The sequence below is a fragment of the Triturus cristatus genome, chromosome 5_2, assembly GCF_964204655.1.
Source record: "Triturus cristatus chromosome 5_2, aTriCri1.1, whole genome shotgun sequence".
NCBI classification, from domain to species: domain Eukaryota; kingdom Metazoa; phylum Chordata; class Amphibia; order Caudata; family Salamandridae; genus Triturus; species Triturus cristatus.
This window is the reverse complement of record NC_140588.1, coordinates 707635549-707656558: the sequence shown is the minus strand read 5'-3', so window position 1 is coordinate 707656558 and position 21010 is coordinate 707635549.

The window sequence follows — 21010 nt, the reverse complement described above, 5'->3', positions numbered from 1 at the left end:
GGGGGTATTTTGTAGGGGAAAAAAGTTAGTACCGTGTTCTCCATTGGTGACTGTTGGTGTGGAATTCGATTTAATAGCACGATCGTCTGGTCCTTTGACTACCTTTTGGGACTGCATCGTGCTGGGCGAAAAGATTTTTCCCGGACTTATTTGGGTCTTAACCTGCATTTGACTGAACTATTTGACCAGAAGGGATTATTGATTTATGCAGGGCTGACGGGTTTCCGGGAAATGGTCACCGGTGTAAAAATCTTAGGTAAATATAATTGTATGTAAATTTGTGTTAAAGAGATTTACTGAAAATTCTGATTTGATTAAAATTCTGATTATGCCAACAAAAGTGAATTAATTAGATAAAATATGCATTAATTAACAAATTATGAGTCCGTGGTTCTTTAATAAGGTATTAATCAATTGAAAGGTTCCGAAACTTTAAATGTGTTTTAGCTGGTTCTAAATCACCATCAACCAGTCCAACTAATTGGTCTATCGACCAACTGGTGGAGTACCTTGATGTTAAAGTTAGGATTCTATAGGTGCTGATGTATATAATGTATATAATGTAAAAATCTTCTTCCTATAGGTAACAAGGTACCCCACATGTCCAGCGTTCCTTTCCTCCTGTGTGCAGACTCGAAGTGAGACGTATGAGTGTTGGTGTTATGGGCCCCACCGATAAATGCGTGTGTGAATGAGTTAGTGTGACGTCGGGTCTGTGACGCAGGGAGGATATGTAAATTTGCCCTTTTCCGCTGGAGAAGTTTTTCTGGTAGCAGATTGATGGTTTTATTGTATTGGTTTGGTGATTATTAATTATTGATTTATTGATTATTGATGATTGATGATTGATTGATTTTTGATTTATGTTCTAACATTCTATGTTGAGTCGCGTTGCGTTCTATGTTGTTTTGAAGACTTCCGGGATGTAGGAAGTTGGATACCCTGTAGGTACACGGGGAAAACGTGTGGCAAGTGAAGTCGCACGGTGTATTGTCTGGTTGCCCTGTAGGTACATGGGGAAATTTGTGGCAAATGAAGTCGCACAACGCATTGTCGGGTTTCGAATTGGTAACATCGTCGTGTGTTATCGTTAGGGACATTTCCGTGTGAAAGTGCGTGAGTGCAATAGTAACAGGTTCTCTCATGAAACTCTGGCCTTAATTCTCAGGATTGGTGTAGTCTCCACATGTGTTTTATCCCAAGGGAAACGGTTAGCCTTTTTGCTTGTTAGAAGGGTAAGGTAGAGGGAAGTGCTACTTAATCGGCAAAACAGAATAATTCTGTGGTGGGGTAGAGGTAAGCACTGCCTACTGGAAATACAGAATTCTTGTGTAAATGAACAAAACTATCTCTTTGGTTTAGCGAAACAGGCAAGGGTGTTTTTTTTATGTCATTACTAACAGATGTTTTATTGAAGAGAACGTAAGGGAAGTTTGATGATAAATTTTGTAAAGGAGGGGTCAGCAGAAACAGGAGTAGCGAGAAAAGCTGACGTCCGAGAGGCCGCGCTGGGAGTGGCCAGCAGTAGGGAAACAAGGCGTTCACAGATTAGTGCGGAGGTCTGAGCCGCGCTAGGAGTGCAGAATTGCCAGTGTGACGTAGACGCACAGGATTGGTGCGTTAGTGTGAGCCGTGCTGGGATTGGAAAATTTCAGAGTGACGTAGACGCTCCGGATTGGTGCATTAGTGTGAGTCGCGCTGGGATTGTACAACAAACAGAATAGTCGTAGAGAAGCGATTTGAGAAGTCTAGTGATACAGGACTAAGAAAAGGAAAAATGATGTATTACGATCCACCAGAGAAGGAGAAAAAGTCATGGTTTGGGAAAATTAAAAACCTATTTAAAAAGGATAAGCCAATTATGACTAGGGAAGGACAGATACTTCCTCCACGGAAATCGCCTGCATCCTTCATGGTAGCGAAATATGGATACCATACGTGTATTTGGCTAGATAATTGGGCAAAGTATACAAAAGAATATGGAGTCTTAGCATTTCCAGAAAGTAGTTCATTCAGCTCAGCTGTATTGAGAAACTTAAGAGAAAGAATGATGAGGTTAGAACCAAGACCTAGACCCACTCAGTTTGAGGCTTTGACGGAGTGGGAGGAAGAGATGTATGAGAGAGAACGACATCGGAGTAGAAGAAGGTATAATTACATGTTTGGTAGACCGTGTGGGCAGGAAAGTCATGATGACAGGATGAGGAGATGACGGAGTACAAACATGATGGATGGAATGTTTCCATTGAGAAATGCTGAAGAGACAAGTGGTAGAAAGTGTACACAGAAGAGAAACCATATAGGGTCAGAAAGCTACAAGTATGGAGTGACTGAGTCAGAGGATGATGTGCTAGAGGACATGTTTTATAAAAATCCTCCCCCGTATCTGAGGAAATATGAATTTTATGATCAGTTATGTCCCCTATCGTAGACCCCAACGGCTCCATGTGCATGCTACAAGTACATGTATGTTCCCTCCAGTTCCAGTTATGAAGACGCAAATACATGTGCGTCCACCGTCAACATGTCCTCTTTCAGATCCGCCATGAATGGGTCAGATATTCCATTCCTAAGTATGAAAGGCCACCGACTTTATGTGGTTCACTTTCCACATTTTACAGATTCAGGCGAGTAGGCCCTGAATTCTGCCATCAAGCCTTTTCCTGCCTTCTGCCTCTGAAAGCTCCAGTCCGAGCCCGCATCTGTATCCATGAACTTTGTCCTACTCCCTGCGCGGCTAACGGTGCCTGATCCGGCCGTTGCCTGCCAAAAACTGTATTTCACCTTCAAGATTATCTGCTTCGCTCCTCGTCCGATGCATTCCTGTCTAGTAGTTTAGGTAAACATTCTTCCAGCTACCAAGCAAAGGGCCAGACCTCACTGTCCTCATGCAAATAATTCATAGCCCCTGTTACTATGGAAGATTCCTGCCCCCTCGCATCTCATGTAGACACTTAGACGCTTGTACACGCACTAACAGTCAGTATAGAATAGATTCCGTCCCAGAGACCTTTCCTTTTGGATAATACAGTTCTTTAAACATAAGATATTAGATATGATTTGGGATTAGGTTGACATGACCCCCCAGACTTCTGTCTCCACATGTAGAGCTAAATGTCAAGTCCCCTTCACCCTCTAGTTGCACGTCAATCACACGTCATGCGGCTGCGCACGCATCTCTGCCAAGTATTTCTGCTGACATTGCAGGATTCTCTTATGGATCCACCCACTTGTGACATCATGTTTAATGACGTTTCTAGTTACGCCTATGTTTACGCCTTTTTTCATTACGTATGTGTATCATTATCTGTATTATCAGCTGTTACGCCTCCTGCATCTGTCTTAATGTAATGCTTTTCATATAAATACCTTTACTTGTCAATAATGTATTGCCTTCCCTTCCTGAACCTTCGTGGTGATGGAATTTGAAGCCTACGGTTCGAACTGTAATTCCTTTGTAGAGAAATAAAGCCTTTCAGAACCTCTAATACCACGGATTCTGCCTCTTATTTTTACTGAGTTATTCTTACTAGACTTTACCGCATAAAAAATAGTACCGGTAATAAAATATTTACCACATAAATTGGCGCCCGAATAGGGACACTTTCTCATCTCAGGCGCCGGAGGTGCGTTGCAGGCCCGGTCTCCTGCCACAGCTGAACGGACAAAAACGCGTACCTGCAGGATTTCCTGTATCTCCCTCCGGCCAAGCGGGGGTGACTGAGGCTGCGATCAACACCCAGACGAGGCGGTGAGAAGTGTGAAGTATCCCGACCAGAGCCTAGCTGAGAGAGCAAGATCCGAGGTATACAGAGGCCCACCAGGTTCCAAAGTTCCGAGTCGAGTCGAGTCCAGTCCGGTCCAGTTCAGTTCAGTTCCGAGGCCTTCCGTTCCGTGCTACCCGGTGAGTACCGTTGCCGGGGAGGCATTTAGACGTGCACATTAGGTTGTGCCGGTCAAGACGGGTTTGGGTACACAAATCCGGTCTGCACTGTTTCAGAAGTGTATCTGTACTGTTTAGCAGTATATCTAGTATGTCTTGCATATAAATCAGTATTATCTAGTGTTAGTATTATGTCAGTAACTAGTTTTCTATTAGTTATCATCGTTCGATTAAATGTTAAATGTTAAATGTTTTAATACGTTCTACATATTGTGGTGTGAATGATTGTTCATTATTGTGTTTATTGTATTAAGTGTGTTCAAGATCGAGTAATAAGGTCTAAAAATGCCGCTCTTTTCAAAATTAAGACAGATCAAAACCAGAAAAGGGGTACTCGAAGAAGCTGTTCCCATTCCACCTAGGGACACTCCAGGGTACTTTATGTATCATAAACATGGCCTAGATGCCGTATTATTTCTTGATTTATGGGTGGACTACACCAAAGATTTACCAGAAAGTCAGAGATGGCCCGCAGCTGGGACCTGGGATGCAGATTGCATCATGAGAGTAGAAGAAGTATTATGGAAAAATAAAGCCAGACAGTCACAGAAAGATGCCATTGAATTATGGCGTAAAGAATCATATAGACGTACAGAAAAAGCGCTCAGACAGGAAGAGAAAAGTAGGGAGAATTCAAATAAAGCCCGAGAAAATATATTAGTTGAGGAAGGTACCCGAGTAAAAACAGAACAAGTAGATAGACAACGAAACACTCTTATGAATGGTATGTATCCTCTTCTGGCCGAAGGGTTATCCCAGGCCACCCCGGAAATACCGAAAGACTTGACGCCTCCATTACTCCCGATAAAAGCACATCCCAAAACAGCAAAAGACGTTTTCCTTTCTTCCTACTTAGATGATGTAGCTCCTGAATATGTTAATGCTCCGCCACACGCACCGCCCACCGATGGTGCTCAACGCCAAGATCATCCGTCTGTATCCCCGCAACAACAAACTCCTACGCACATTCCCGCAGGTCCATCTGTTTCTACCGCTTTTCCTACATCTACAGTTTCTATCTTACATCCAACAAATCCTTTCGTGCCTAGCACCTCAGACGGTGCGACAGGAGGTACGACAGAAATTTTTGCCACGCCACCTCGAGGAAATAAATGATCCCTTAGAGATTTAGCGTACAAACGTACACCCCAACTAGCAACTTCCGACATGTTTAAAGAGCATCTAGTGGATTGTAGATACGATCCTGTGCCCGGTAGACGGGACGGTATGCTGCTGTCATCACTACGTATACGACGAGCTTCAAGGTATTTAGCGACGCTACCAGGAATGGTGGCACATTTAGATAATATATACCACTTTGTCCAATCAGGGCGAGGCCCTGAGAGTATTGACGAAGCCATGGAATACCAGAAAGTGGATGTACAGAGACAACTGTTACGCTTCTTCATAAACTGTGTGATCAGAAACCAAGACAGGCCTGAGGTAGAGCAGAAGGAAATACAAGTACTTACCAAATGGGGTCAGAATATATCAGAAGGGAAACACGATAAACAGACATGTATAGTAGTTATGTGCCGAAAGATCCGCAAAGAAGTAGAACGAATACATAAAGAAAGATTAGAGACAGACCAACATGAATCAGAGGGAGAGGAGGACGAAGAATCAGAAATGCCCACAGGACACTTAGAGACAATGGCTTATGTAGGTAAAGGAAGATCTTTTAATAATACCAGATGCTTTAATGATCCAATACATCCGATACGTCCAGAATGTAACAGAAATTTTCAAGCCCCTATGTTAAATACAAGGTCTCCTGAACACCTATTCCAAACTGCTGATAAATTACTCCGAGACCGAAGGGGGTACCATATGCTCGATTCCATGGATGAACAAGAATTGGCCAGGTCAGCAGTACAATGGGCTGACAGTCCCGACAAATACAGCGAAGATGCACTAGCACACACGTTTCTGAACCTTACCCCAGACGAACAACGTTTAGCTGGTATATACATGATTCAACACCTCCTTATATTATATAAAAGCCAACACTCCGATCCTGGACCCCTACCTGACATATTGACAGAATTACTCACGAATAAATGGAGAGGGTCAGGTACTGATTTAATTAAAGACATTCTAGAATTTCGAAACCAGTATATAGTTTTCATATGCCCAGAACATGTTCCAGTTCCCACTATGGGAAGAAAGATGTATCATATAGATAGACAGAATCCCTTACGCGAAGTACACCCAATAAGAGGTGAAGACAATAATTTTACACGCGTGTTTGTGTACACGCCTATAACTAAAATTGAATTATTAGAAATGAAGAAAGTAGTACCCAGCCATGACAAGGATCCAGCAGGTTTCCACCGTGAGATAAAAGACATGTTACTCATGGGAGAGTATACCTACCCCGACATTATGAAAATATTAAAAGTATTAATGCCTGCCGGTATTTACGAGAAACTCAAAGAAAAGGAATGGGAGGTGGGAGACCAAAAGATAGATTGGACAGCATTAGAAAACGAAGAAAAGGCCCGAGCTGCAGGATCAGGGCTTGGGGAAAAGACTACAGCACTACCAGGATTACTAGTGCAGGTACTGCCACGTTTATTTTTTTTGATAAACTTCTTTTTATTGTGTTTTGCGGCATAAAGAACAATATCAGGAATAATATACAGCAGTGCAGTGAACAAGGCATCAGTATCTGCAATCAGGAAAGCATCAACAGGCAAGTGCAAAAACCCTCCCGCCCCCTCCCATCCCCCGCCCCCCCCCCCTGCGCACCCACCCTTCAAAGCAGGCCCCCCAACCATTTCCCCCATATCTTGCGAAAGTTTTTTGGGCAGCCCCGTGCAGCGTATAGCGACCGCTCCTGAGCTGCACACCAATCCACCCCTCTACTCCAGGTAGCCACTCTGGGCGGGTCTGGCTGTGACCACACCACCGCTATGTCTCTTTTAGCCACCATAAGGGCAGTGGTGAGGAAGTACTTCTCATTGCGGGACCCGTCCATCCCGTCCATGATGCCCAGCAGGGCCATTCTAGGCTCGTGGGGGACCTCCCAACCCAGGACCTCCGCTAGATCGGCCTCGATCGCTGCCCAGTAGTCCCCCAGACGAGGGCAAGACCACACCATGTGGAAAAAATCTGCCGGAACCTCCCCGCAGCGAGTGCAAGAGGCGTCCGCGCGGAGGCCCGCACGATACAGGCGGGCCGGGGTCAAATAGGCAGTGTGGAGGTAATAAAGTTGGATAAGCCGCAGCCTCGCGGAGGTGGTAAGCGACCGAGGGCCCATAAGGGCGTCCCTCCAGTCCGCCTCATCCAGGGGTCCCACCCAAGCCTCCCATCGCTGCTTTAGCCCGCTCCAATCCACCGGTGTATTGTTAATTAGGGATTTATAAATGCGGGATATGCCCCCCCTCCCAAGATACCCCAACATCACCTGGGCCTCAGGCGGACTATGGGAAGGCAGTCTGGAATCTAGAGGGACGTGAGCCCGAACCGCGTGGCGCAATTGAAGGTAGCGGTAGAATTGAGAAGGCTGCAGCGAGAAGCGGGTCCGAAGCTCCTGGAAAGAACACATGCGGCTTCCACGCCATATATCGCCCAGACAGGAGATACCGAGAAGATCCCACTGCCGAAAGCCCGTGAGTCCCACCACCTCCCGCAGCCACGTCCCGTGCCAAAGCGGAGTGAGTTGCGTGGACGTCCCCGACCATCTGGTGTGTCGCAAGGCCGCGCGCCACGCGAGAAAGGGAGCCCGCACGACGCCGGGGAGCGACAGGGGGATCGTTGTGCCGTAGAGCATGTTTTGGATGGAGGTGAACCCGAGGCAGTTCACCTCGAGTCGATAAGCCGGGTCGCCCCAGCCCCCTGAGAACCAATCGTGGACCACCAGTAGTTGGGTGGCCAGATAGTAGAGGTAGAGGTTGGTCATGCTTAGGCCGCCGTCGTAGGAGGGGACCCTGCAGCGGTCCAAGGCCAGCCGAGGTCGACCACCGCCCCAAAGGAATTTGGTCACCATCTTATCCAGGTCCCGGAACCACGGGCGCGGAAAGGGGCAAGGAGTGTTCTGCAGCATGTAAAGAAACTTGGGGAGGATCATCATCTTATATAAGGCGACTCTCCCTAGCGGATTCAAAGGGAGGGCCTGCCACCGGAGCATATCTGATCTGGCTTTGTTTACTACTGGAGCCACATTGAGTGCCCAGCAGAGTTCCGGGAGGAGGGTGACCCAGATCCCCAGGTACTTAAAGGAGAGTCTCCGGAGGGGAATATCCGATTGCCAGTCGAAACATTCCCGCGACGGGTGTAGCGGGACTAGAACAGATTTTTTGGGGTTCAGATGGAGACCCGACGCCTGGCCAAACCGATGGAGGATCCGGCGGACCCGGGGCCCCGAGGTCGCTGGGTCGGAAAGATAGAGGAGGACATCGTCCGCGTATAGGGCAATCTTATCTGGGGCCACAGCTGGCCATTCCCATCCGCGAAGAACGGGATCCGCGCGAATCAGCATTGCCAGGGGTTCCATGGCCAACGCAAAAAGGAGGGGCGAGAGCGGACAACCCTGGCGCGTCCCCCGACCTATGGGAAACGGGCGAGAGAGAGCCCCGTTGACCAACACCCGGGCCCGCGGGTGCGCGTACAGGACCGCTACCATGGCACGGAACCGGGGGCCGAAACCCATGCGGTCCAGGACGTCGGCCAAGTACGCCCATCCCACGGAGTCGAAGGCCTTTTTAAAGTCAACCAGAAGGAGGGCCAGGTAGGGAGAAAGGCGGCCGCGGTGCGCCATCGCAAGATGCAGGCGCCGCAGGCAGTGTCTGGTCCCCCGCTCCGGCATAAAGCCGCATTGATCCGGATGGACCAAGGAGGCAAGCGACGGGCGCAACCGCTGTGCTAGGACCGTAGCATAGATTTTGAGTTCGGTGTTGATAAGGGATATCGGCCGATAGTCAGAGCAGGACCGCGAGGGAGGCTGAGTCTTGGGGAGGGCAACTATGGTTGCCGTGTCCGTCTCGGGCCGGAACGAGCCCGTGTCCACCACGGCTGCAAACAGGTCCCGAAGCCTCGGGGCCAGCGTCTCCCGATAGTGAGCGTAGTACTCCTGGGGGAACCCGTCGGGTCCCGGGGTCTTCCCAGGTGCTAAGCGGCCTATGGCCTCCTCGATCTCTTGCAGCTCGATCGGTGAATCAAGGGTCTCGGAAACCTCGGGCTGCAACCGCGTAAGTTAACTACGAAAAAAGAAGACTGGGGTGCAATCTCAGCCTGTAAGCAAAAGCAAGATGAAGACACTAGTGATTTCTATTCCCGATTTGAAAAATGTTTTGGTATTAATAGTGGCATAAAAGCAAGTAGCGAGTCATATCCACATCTGTTTGTGACAAAATTAGTTGAAAATTCCCTACCACAAGTTAAGAATAGAGTATTGAAATTTGAGAGTACCTGGCAAGGTAACACCCCGTCACAGATGTTACAGATGTTACAATATCACCACAATAGAATTAGAGAAGAACAAGAACATGAACAAAGACGTATGAAAGACACGAAAATGAAAATGCTTGTGGCTCAGTCAGTTCCAGCTGATGGTCATAAAAAGGGTGATTCCGCAGGTCCGACGAAAGGGACATGCAACTATTGTAAACAACAAGGTCATTATATACACGATTGTCCAGTTCTGAAACATAATATCGCCACGGGTAAAACCCAGGAAAGACCACGTCCACCTAGACAGGATCAGAACCAATCACAAATCCCTCAGCACGCACAATCTAGGCCAGCTCCGCAACAGACAGCTCCACAACAGACCGTAGCAACACCACAGCAGCAGCCTATTGCTGCAACACAAGCAACGACACAGCAGATGTACCAGTATGCACAAACTGATTATCCCGATTATCAGCGATACACATGAAATAGCCTAGAGAGGGAAGTTGGCTTACCCCTTATCGAGGTTCCTGTATATCAAGAGGGACCTTATGTACATAGTGAACTATTAGGGGAAGACAGAAAGTTTTTACTTGATACAGGGGCAAGCAGAACAACTATACGATGCAGCGAAGTTCCAGGGGCACCCCTCTCAGGCTCACAGAATATTTCCCTTGGATTCTCAGGAAAGCCTATCATTAATGAAGTATCGCAACCCCTACCACTTACGATTGGTCCATTGACACGAACTACAGATTTATTGCTTACTAAATCATGTCCAGAAAACTTGTTAGGTATAAAAACATTGAAAGCTCTAGGAGATATAATATGTTGTTCTCCGGAAGGAGTACGATTATTTTTACGTGACTTCAAAGGTCACTACGTGTCCAGAGACATGGATCACCGGCTGCAGAATTTACCTACACATTTATGGGCACAAGGCCCTACTGATGTTGGTTGCATGAACATTACACCATATCGAGTCACACTAAAAACAGGAGTGGTACTACCACGAATGCGACAATACAAGTTACCACCAGATGCTGTTGTGGCTTTACTGCAAATCATTGACGAGCTCATTGCACAAGGAGTGGTTGTGGAAACCGACTCCAATATATGTAATTCCCCGATAATTCCGATTCTTAAAAGAACGGATCCAAAAACACCACCAGTATATCGATTAGTTATTGATCTGCGCGAATTAAATAAATGTATTGTACCACAATACCCTGTGGTCCCAGATATCTCTTCATTATTAACAGCTATTGATTCAGAAGCAACGTTCTTTACTGTAATTGATCTCAAGAATGCTTTCTTTAGCGTCCCAATAGATCCGGAAAGTCAATATTTGTTCGGTTTCAGTTTAAATGGACGAAGTTTTAAATTCACACGCGCTCCTCAAGGATTCACAGAAAGCCCCAGCATCTATAGCCAAGCACTGAAACGAGAACTTGACAGTATCCACATGCCAGTTAACACTGCCCTGCTTCAATATGTCGATGATCTGCTGATCACCGCCCGAAACGAACCTGAATGTGAAAAAGCGTCACTGACGGTTTTACAGTTTCTGGCCGACAAGGGGCACAAGGTGTCCCCTTCTAAGCTGCAATTCTGTGTCCAGCAAGTTGTTTACCTTGGGCACTTGCTGTCCAAGGAGGGAAGACAGCTTACACCCGACCGCATCCAGTTAATTGCTAACATGCCACCACCCAAGACACAAAAGGAGGTGCGGGCTTTTATAGGCCTCACTTCATACTGTAGGCAGTGGATCCCTCAATATGCATTTCTAGCAAAACCACTCATTCAGTTGACAACACAGGAGGCAGCCACATCGACTGTTCTCCCTTGGACTCAAGAACATACGCAAACCTTTGAAAGCTTAAAGAAAGCTTTATGCCAAGCACCTGTTTTAGCAACACCATGTTACAGTAAGCCCTTTACACTCTTTGTTACAGAACGCGAAGGTACTGCCTTGTCAGTACTCACTCAGGAACAAGCAGGATCACACAAACCATGTGCTTATTTTTCTAGTACATTAGATCCCGTAGCTCAGGCTCTTCCTGCGTGCCTGAAATCAGTGGCAGCAACAGCTTTAGCAATCAGACAAAGCGATGCCATAGTGTTAGGACATCAATTGACAGTACAAGTACCACACGCAGTAGAGGTTCTCTTGAACCGCACACAAACACAACACTTGACTATAGCAAGACTCACCGGTTATGAATTAACATTGTTTCAGCCACACATAGAAATCAGACGTTGTAATACATTAAATCCTGCCACACTGTTGCCAGTAAACGGAACAGATCCATTAGCACATGATTGTATTGAAGTCATTACTATCACGACGAAACCCAGACAAGACTTGACAGACATCCCCTTATCAGATCCGGACCTAACATTGTATGTAGATGGTTCATGTATGAGAACAAGTACAGGAGAGTTAGTGGCCGCTTACGCAGTCACAACAGACACTGAAGTCGTTGAAACAAATTGTATTAACACTTTGTCAGCTCAAGCAGCAGAGCTCATCGCTCTGACACAAGCCTGTATTCAAGCCACAAATAAGAAAGTCAACATATACACAGATTCACGTTATGCATTCGGAGTCGTCCATGACTTCGGCGTACTGTGGCGAGAGAGAGGTTATTTAACTTCTCACGGTGCCCACATCCAACACGGACCCCTCATTCAAGCTCTATTAGACGCAATTCATCTACCTACTGCAATATCGATTATGAAATGCAAAGCTCATACAAAAGTTACCGACATCATTTCTCAGGGAAACGACCTAGCTGACAGAACAGCTAAACAGACTGCTCAGAATCAGACTCATACAACTGACACGACAAAGACAATAGTCCCGACACCAACACATTGCATGACAGTTAAGGATCCCGCCCTTGATGTAATTGACATACAGACACATGCTACACCAGAAGAAATAAAGAAATGGACTGAATTAGGAGGGATCCAAACGGATCAAGGATGGATGACGAAGGGAAAATCTATATGGTTTCTTCCCGATTCCATGGTTCAAGTCATCATTAACACAATGCATAGTCCAGCGCACCTAGGAGAAAAAGCTATGCTAGACAGCATTCAACACATTTGGTTCAACAAACACTTGCGAGCAGCAGCCAAACAGAAAGTACGTACCTGTATGATATGTTGTCAGTTCAACCCAGGTAAAAGCATCCCCGTAGAGCAGGGCGGATTTCAACCTCCCGATCACCCTTTTGAAGTCCTCCAGATTTATTATATCCAGATGGAACGATGTCGAGGATTCAAATATGTTCTCGTAGTTGTCTGTGCTCTTTCCCGTTGGACAGAAGCCTACCCGGTTTCAGATTACACTGCCCCGACTACTGCCAAACAGTTAGTTCGAGAATTCTTCCCACGGTATGGCTTGCCACGTGTTGTATACTCAGATAACGGCCAGCCATTCTCATCCGAGCTAATGAAACACGTTTCACTCTTATTAGGCTATCAATGGAAATTTCACTGTGTCCGGCATCCCGAGGCAGCAGGTCTCGTGGAACGCCATAATCAAACTCTGAAAATTAGATTGTCCAAAATATGTAGAGAAAAAGGTGTCGATTGGATAGTAGCCTTACCAGTTGCGCTCTTTTACATGAGAATGGTAGCACATTCTCGAACAGGGCTATCCCCGTATGAGGTGATCTTCGGTAGACCACCAAATATGTGGGGGACGCCTATACCTCGTAAAATCACTGATGTTGACTGTAATATGCTGACAGATTACCTGGCTTCCTTGATGTCTGCACTACAATCTTGTCGTTCACAGGTAGCTGCAGCTTTTCCCGATAACACTGAGGTAAAGCCCCATGACGTGGTTCCAGGTGATCTGGTTCTTGTGAGGAATTTCGACCGGAAGACCCAGCTGGAGCCCAGGTGGAAGTCGCCCAAACTCGTCTTGCTGACAACAAGGACAGCCGTGAAGGTTGAGGGACGTAAAGGGTGGTTGCACTCGAGTCATATCAAGAAATTTTATGGACTACCGTCCGATGTGAACACTCGGCCCTGCATTCCCTCACAGACAGACTCAAAGCTCCCCTTGGTTGAACAAACGAAAAACGAACTCTATAAACTGAAACTAAGGTCTAGCAAGTCAGACAATTTGATTGTTTAAGTCCTCTCCAAGGTGAATCGGTTGAATTTGTCTCTGACATGTATCCTCTAGACCGAAATAGAGAGAGAAATAGACAGATACAGCTTAAAAAACACGCGTACTGTAAATCGCTTCGTAGTCACTGCACAGTGACATTATTAATTTTGTTTTTTCTAAGCCTTCTGATCATCATTTCTAGTGTATTGCTACATATGTATTACCCTATTTCTAAACGTGCTTACAATGTCACTGCTGAACATTCTTTTAGCGAACTACCTCCGCATGAGTTGTCTTATAGATTTGCGCTGCGCAACAATACTTTTATTAGTATGTTACATCATTCCCATCAGACCAACAATGCTACCAATTGTTGGATATGTGGCCGACTCCCTCCCTATCAGAACTATAAAGGAGTTTTGCCTCTCTTTCCGTATCCGTTCACACACAATGGCTCCTGTGGAGCATGGTTTAGTTTGATTAATTCCCTAGATTCAAATTCCGTAGTTTATCAAGACAACTGGGTATGGGGAAACCTGAACCTAGTTTTGCTTAAAGTCTGCTACCCTAACAAGGAGGGACTTCCCAAAAGAACAGGAACTGATCTAGAAAATGAAGTATATGGATTAGGTAACTTTACACTTAACCTCATGATTCTGAATGTTGAATCCGAAGCTACACCAATCTTGCCTGCTATGTCAGTATTTCCAGTTAAAGGAGAATTATGTGTAAGAAAGAATGGTTCCATACACATGGGCCATAGTAAATGCACCACTGTAATAACATTCAGTGATCAAGGCAAGTCTACATTTAGAGCTTCTCGTCATTCCTACTTCATATGTGGCCAGACTGCATATATACGTTTACCTCTAGATTGGGATGGTACCTGTTACATAGCATTCCTTCTGCCACCTGTTTTCCTAGCCCCTCCTGACTATCACAGAAATACCCATTTAGTACACAATAGACAGCAGAGAGATCTCCCGATTGTCGATTACACTGAAACGGCATGGGAACAATACACAGATTTCAATAAAGGTTTCTTTCCCTATATAGGTACAGTCACTAATAGTAAGCTGATACGTAGATTAACCAGAACCCTTGAAGCAGTAGTGAATGAGACTACTTCCGCCCTAGGCAATTTAACAGAGGAGCAGTCTGCGATGCGGATTGTTGTGCTTCAAAATCGTCTTGTCCTTGACGTCATCCTGGCCGATAGGGGCGGAGCTTGTAGGGTCATCGGATCAAGTTGCTGTGTTTTCATACCAGAAAACTTGCCGTCAGTATATAAAGCCATAACTCGCCTTCATAAGATTATGAGCCAGATACACCAGAGTCCAGGCACCTGGACTTGGTCCGGTTGGTTCTGGAGCGTGTTGTCAGCCTGGGGATGGAGGATCCTATCCTTCCTAGGTATTGGCTTTCTCATACTATTCAGTTGCTGCTTATGTCTACAATGTGGGCCAGCGATTTGTGGTCTGTGTGCCACATCGTGTATCCCGCATCCAAGTTTTCGTTCAAGATCCCGGAAGAAGAAAGAAGAACAAATGATGCTATATGAACAGATCGATGGATTGATGAAGATCGATATCTCCTGAGGGTCCGTAGGGGACAAGGAGGGAATGAGGAAATATGAATTTTATGATCAGTTATGTCCCCTATCGTAGACCCCAACGGCTCCATGTGCATGCTACAAGTACATGTATGTTCCCTCCAGTTCCAGTTATGAAGACGCAAATACATGTGCGTCCACCGTCAACATGTCCTCTTTCAGATCCGCCATGAATGGGTCAGATATTCCATTCCTAAGTATGAAAGGCCACCGACTTTATGTGGTTCACTTTCCACATTTTACAGATTCAGGCGAGTAGGCCCTGAATTCTGCCATCAAGCCTTTTCCTGCCTTCTGCCTCTGAAAGCTCCAGTCCGAGCCCGCATCTGTATCCATGAACTTTGTCCTACTCCCTGCGCGGCTAACGGTGCCTGATCCGGCCGTTGCCTGCCAAAAACTGTATTTCACCTTCAAGATTATCTGCTTCGCTCCTCATCCGATGCATTCCTGTCTAGTAGTTTAGGTAAACATTCTTCCAGCTACCAAGCAAAGGGCCAGACCTCACTGTCCTCATGCAAATAATTCATAGCCCCTGTTACTATGGAAGATTCCTGCCCCCTCGCATCTCATGTAGACACTTAGACGCTTGTACACGCACTAACAGTCAGTATAGAATAGATTCCGTCCCAGAGACCTTTCCTTTTGGATAATACAGTTCTTTAAACATAAGATATTAGATATGATTTGGGATTAGGTTGACATGACCCCCCAGACTTCTGTCTCCACATGTAGAGCTAAATGTCAAGTCCCCTTCACCCTCTAGTTGCACGTCAATCACACGTCATGCGGCTGCGCACGCATCTCTGCCAAGTATTTCTGCTGACATTGCAGGATTCTCTTATGGATCCACCCACTTGTGACATCATGTTTAATGACGTTTCTAGTTACGCCTATGTTTACGCCTTTTTTCATTACATATGTGTATCATTATCTGTATTATCAGCTGTTACGCCTCCTGCATCTGTCTTAATGTAATGCTTTTCATATAAATACCTTTACTTGTCAATAATGTATTGCCTTCCCTTCCTGAACCTTCGTGGTGATGGAATTTGAAGCCTACGGTTCGAACTGTAATTCCTTTGTAGAGAAATAAAGCCTTTCAGAACCTCTAATACCACGGATTCTGCCTCTTATTTTTACTGAGTTATTCTTACTAGACTTTACCGCATAAAAAATAGTACCGGTAATAAAATATTTACCACATATCAACCAAATTCTACGTTGCTGACGCCGAGTGCGCCAGTAAAAGAAACCTTGCGAAATAAAAGTTTTGAGCAGGCGCCACCTGATTTATGGTAAAATAATCCATTTAGAGACTCTGAAATAGCACAGCCTCTCAGGATGGTAAATGAAAACTCAGCTGAATTGGCTAGAACTACCCTGGAATTAACTGAGAAAATTAGGGAATTAACCAAAAATATGGAAGCCGTAACTGTACCTGTAACCATAGGGCATATGATGCCTGTTTTTGATAAACAGAAAGATAATGAACATTGTCTAACAGTTCTCTACCATAGTAATAAACAAAGTGAGACCGAAAGAAGCGGGTCTGGAGAGAATCCATGGGGAAAATTGGTAGGAGTTAAGTACACCTAAAAATTTGATGATGAATCAAAGTCCAGCAAATAAGACGCTGATGACAACTGAATCAGCACCAGAGACCCCAGAAAGAAATACGGAACGAGTCAGAAACGAAACAATCCCTGTAGGTCCCTCTTCTGATGAACTGAGCGATTGGTTAAGGAGTTTACAGCGAAAAGATACAGAACCTCAACCTCTAGATGTGACGAAATTAAAGATAACATTGGAGGAATTAATAGTAGGGACTATTCCAACTGAAAAATTAAAGGCATATCAGGATGAAGAGCTAATGTTTCTTTGCAAAATTATAACTTATAGAGCGAGGAGTTTGCATGAGAAACTTGAAGAAACGGCAAGTGAGATGGGCATTGATTTTGAGAAAATAAAATCTTTACAGGAGCCATATAGAGTACATTTCTCTGAAAAGGATATTGAAAATCTGAATACTGTAGGACGATTGACACTATTTAAAGAATTGATTGCATCGTTAAGAAAATTGGGTGACGTAGACAGATGGAAAAGTAGGTGGTTTCGGAAAAGAGAGGACACAACAGATAAGACTTTTTCGGCATTTCCAGTAAGAGAAAAGGAGACAGTAGTCACGGAGTGCCCTATGAGGGAAATTCCAGGAGGAGGTTATGTGCACGTTCCATGGACTAGACAGGACATTTTATAATTTACAAATGATTTTCCCAGGCTCAGGGAAAAGCCTGTGGAATGGTATCGACAGGTAGAAAGGTTTGTTAAATTATCTAAAGTATTGTGGATTGATTTGAATGGTCTTTTCGATATAATTGTGCCGGCAGATCTGTGGGCAGAATGTAAAATTACAGTAGGTTGGCCCACTCAAGAGTATCCTAGGGATCATAAGACGGGTGCCCGGATCCAAAAGTAATGAGAAAGTATGAACAGGTAATTACTTTTCTGAAAAACAAAGTACCACCAAAAGAAACTGATTGGGTAAAAATTGATAGAACTCACCAAGAAGTTAAAGAATCTGTCCATGCCTATTATGAAAGGTTGCTGTTAGCTTTTAAACAATACAGTGGTGATGAGAAATTGAGTGAGAAGGTTCTAAGTGACTTTGTGTATCGATTGGTTTATGGTCTAAGCTCTGAAGTAAGTGAAATGATTAAACAGCATACAGTGGATTGGCAAAATAAAAAGATAGATGAAGTATTGAGACATGCAAAATACTTTAGCGATGAAATTGAGCCAAAACAACGTAAGCTGAAAGAGAAGGCAATGTGGGCACAGGTTAAGGTAGTGGAGAGACACGAGGCTCAGCTGATTGAACAGGCAAATGGCATGGGCCAGGTGAGACAAAAACCTAATATTGGAAAGGGAAAGGGACAAATTAGCTTAGACGAAGCAAAAAAGAAATGGCCATGTCATAATTGTGGAAAATTCGGGCATTGGAAATCCGAGTGTATATTGCCCCCGAGTGCTAATGGTGATAATGCATCATTGAATCCGCAGGTGCAGAGAGAGGTGAGTTGTCAACCGCCGCGACAGCAGCAGGTTGTTACCCAACAGTGTCAGATGCCAAAGCCACCTTTTCCACAGAGCGTAAATCCTCAGAGATACAGTAATGAGACAGGATTCTACACCGAGGAACAGGTAACCAAGCTACCGCGCGCTAGTGCTGTTCCGCAGTATTTTTTTAATTTTTTTTTATCCTTTTTATTGGTTTTCCAATATTACATAAAAATGTTGATATCTCTAGAAGCTGCATACATAACAATGATCATGTATTGGCTAGAACGATACAACAAGAACCCAAGAACCCCCCGCCAATTGAATTACAATCGTTGTTGATTCAAAGTTACACACTTTCACATTACACCCCCAAGTTGCGTCATCTAATTCCAAATCGGTAGTACAACCGAAAAAACTATTCCATAACAGTTGAGTTATGTAGTGAAACATACTGTCTGCATTACCGAGACCATGTGAAAATATACCATGCTTGACACTTGAGATGTTATCCTGCCTTACTCATTCTGGTCACTTCTTATATCAGCACCCTCGGACCTCAAGCAGTTTGCAAAGGGTTCCCATATATCTTTTGGTCTGGATTTTGTTGGCATCAGTTCCCAATAGTGGGACAGCTGATCCTTACCTTAGGTGGATGCTCCTATCCATGCAGCTATTGCCGGAGGGCTGCGCTTCTTCCAATGAAGTGCCACTTGTCTCTTAGCCAGGAGCAATAGCATTGCTGTGAGTTTGCGTTGCTTCTTCGGCACTTCCTGAACGTAACCCAGTAGAGCTATCAGTGGGATACGCGATATGGGATTATTGGTGATACTGCCTATGTGTCGAAAGACCTCTGTCCAAAACTTTGCTATCGGTTGGCAGTACCAGGCCAAATGGATAAAGGTGGCGTTCTGAGCACCACACCTCCAACAGCTCGTGTCTGGATGTAATCCCATGCGGTGAAGCTGGGATGGTGTCCGATACAATCTATGTAGATAGTTAAAGTGAATTAGCCGTAGCCTATAGTTCGGTGAGAGGTTTTTGAGCTGGACGCAGCAGAATAGTCATAGTTTGTCGGTTATGGTAATGCCTGCGTCCGATTCCCAGGCAGCTTTAGATGTGGCTACTACAATTGGGGATTCTTTCTGAGTGATGCTATATATGCGTGTTATTAGTTCACGAGTTGACGAGTTGGATAGAATGTTTTCTAAGGCCGGCAATGTGGGAGGAATCTTGGGGAACTCTGCGAACCTGGCCTTGCACGCTGCCCTGATTTGATAGTATAATAGCGTGTCTGAAGCCGAAGGTGTTTCCAGTTTGCACAACTGTGGAAGTGTTAAAAATTTTCCATCGGAACAATGCCGCCTTGTCTAGCAATGGGGCAATGAGGGGGTTGCCACCTATTGGCATGGATGGTGCGAATAAGACCTGCTGGCCCGCCCGCTTTGCAATCCCCTGCCAGGCCCAACGTACTATCTCATCAGTATCGATCTCTGAATGTGGTCTTTTGTAGGGCTGGAAAACTGCTGTATTCAATGGGAGGGGAGCGACCCTATCACTTTCTATTGCTACATGGGGTTGATAAGGGGTTGGGTGTTGCCAAAAGTGCAAGAATTGCGCCTGCGCTGATTATGCATATAACTCAAAATCTGGAGCCCCCAAACCCCCTTGCCGGAAGGGTAATGTTTTTTTTTTTTTTGAAACCGTTTATTACAGGTCTTAAAAGTATACAAGTATGGGCCCACAACCTTCCGGCCGGCCGCTAGCAATAGTAGGAACACACAACATATATACATGGAACACGTGGTAATACAGGAGGAGCGTTTCTCAATAGATAACAATGTCGAAAAACCACATCATCCAGGCCCCATTATGCGGTTTCATTTTAAATTAAGAACAACAAGAAAACCACACCCACGAGGCAACCCACAATCGAAAATAGCAGCATGTGCTCCCCTAGAGGGGGGATCCCAACTATCCATAGAAGTCTAAAGAGGGGGAAGAGAGCAGAGCGAGGACTGGGGGAACCCAATGCCCGGCAGCAGGGGAACGAGTCGGCTAGGGGGATGGGGCTGGCGAGGTATCAGGCAGCAACGGTGGTGCACAGATACCCCCGCGGTAGGCGTTCCAGGGGCCCCATACTTTCACCCATGTCCCAGGCTTACCCCTCGCCACATACACCACCTTTTCTCGAAACATGCACCAGTCCATGTGTTCTTTCCAGGCCGAGACCGTCGGGGGCCTCTGGGATCCCCACAGTTGTGCAATATCACGCTTGGCTACCATATATCCCAGAGTCACCCACCACGTCTGCGGCGCTGAGTAATCAGTCGGTTCCCACACATTCAACAGGCATCTTCTCGCTTCAGGCAACAGCGCCACATGCGTAACCAGACGCAGCACCTCATGTACACCACGCCAGAACCCCTCTACCTCCGGGCACTCCCACAAAATATGCATAAAGGTCCCCAAAGCACCACACCCACGCTTACATAACCCATCTCCGGCATATCCCATACGCAGAAGCTTAGGCCCCGTCATGTAGACCCGGTGGAGTATCTTGAGCTGGACGAAGCGAAGGCGAGCCGGTATGGCCACCTCCTTCGGGGAGGCCACCGCGGAGGTCCAGTCCGCGTCGTCCAGCTCCAACCCGTCGGCAACCCAAGCCGCACGAAGGGCAGTCAACAGGCCCGAGCGGTCATTTATCAGCTTTTTATATATAAGTGAGATCGTGCTGTCCGGGACATGCCCATCCAGCACTCTATCTTCCAAGGGGGAATATTCCGGGATGGAGGCAACATCCATGAAGACGGAACCCAGCGCATGACGGACCTGCAAATACCGGAAGTATTCACTGCCCTGCAACTGAAATTCC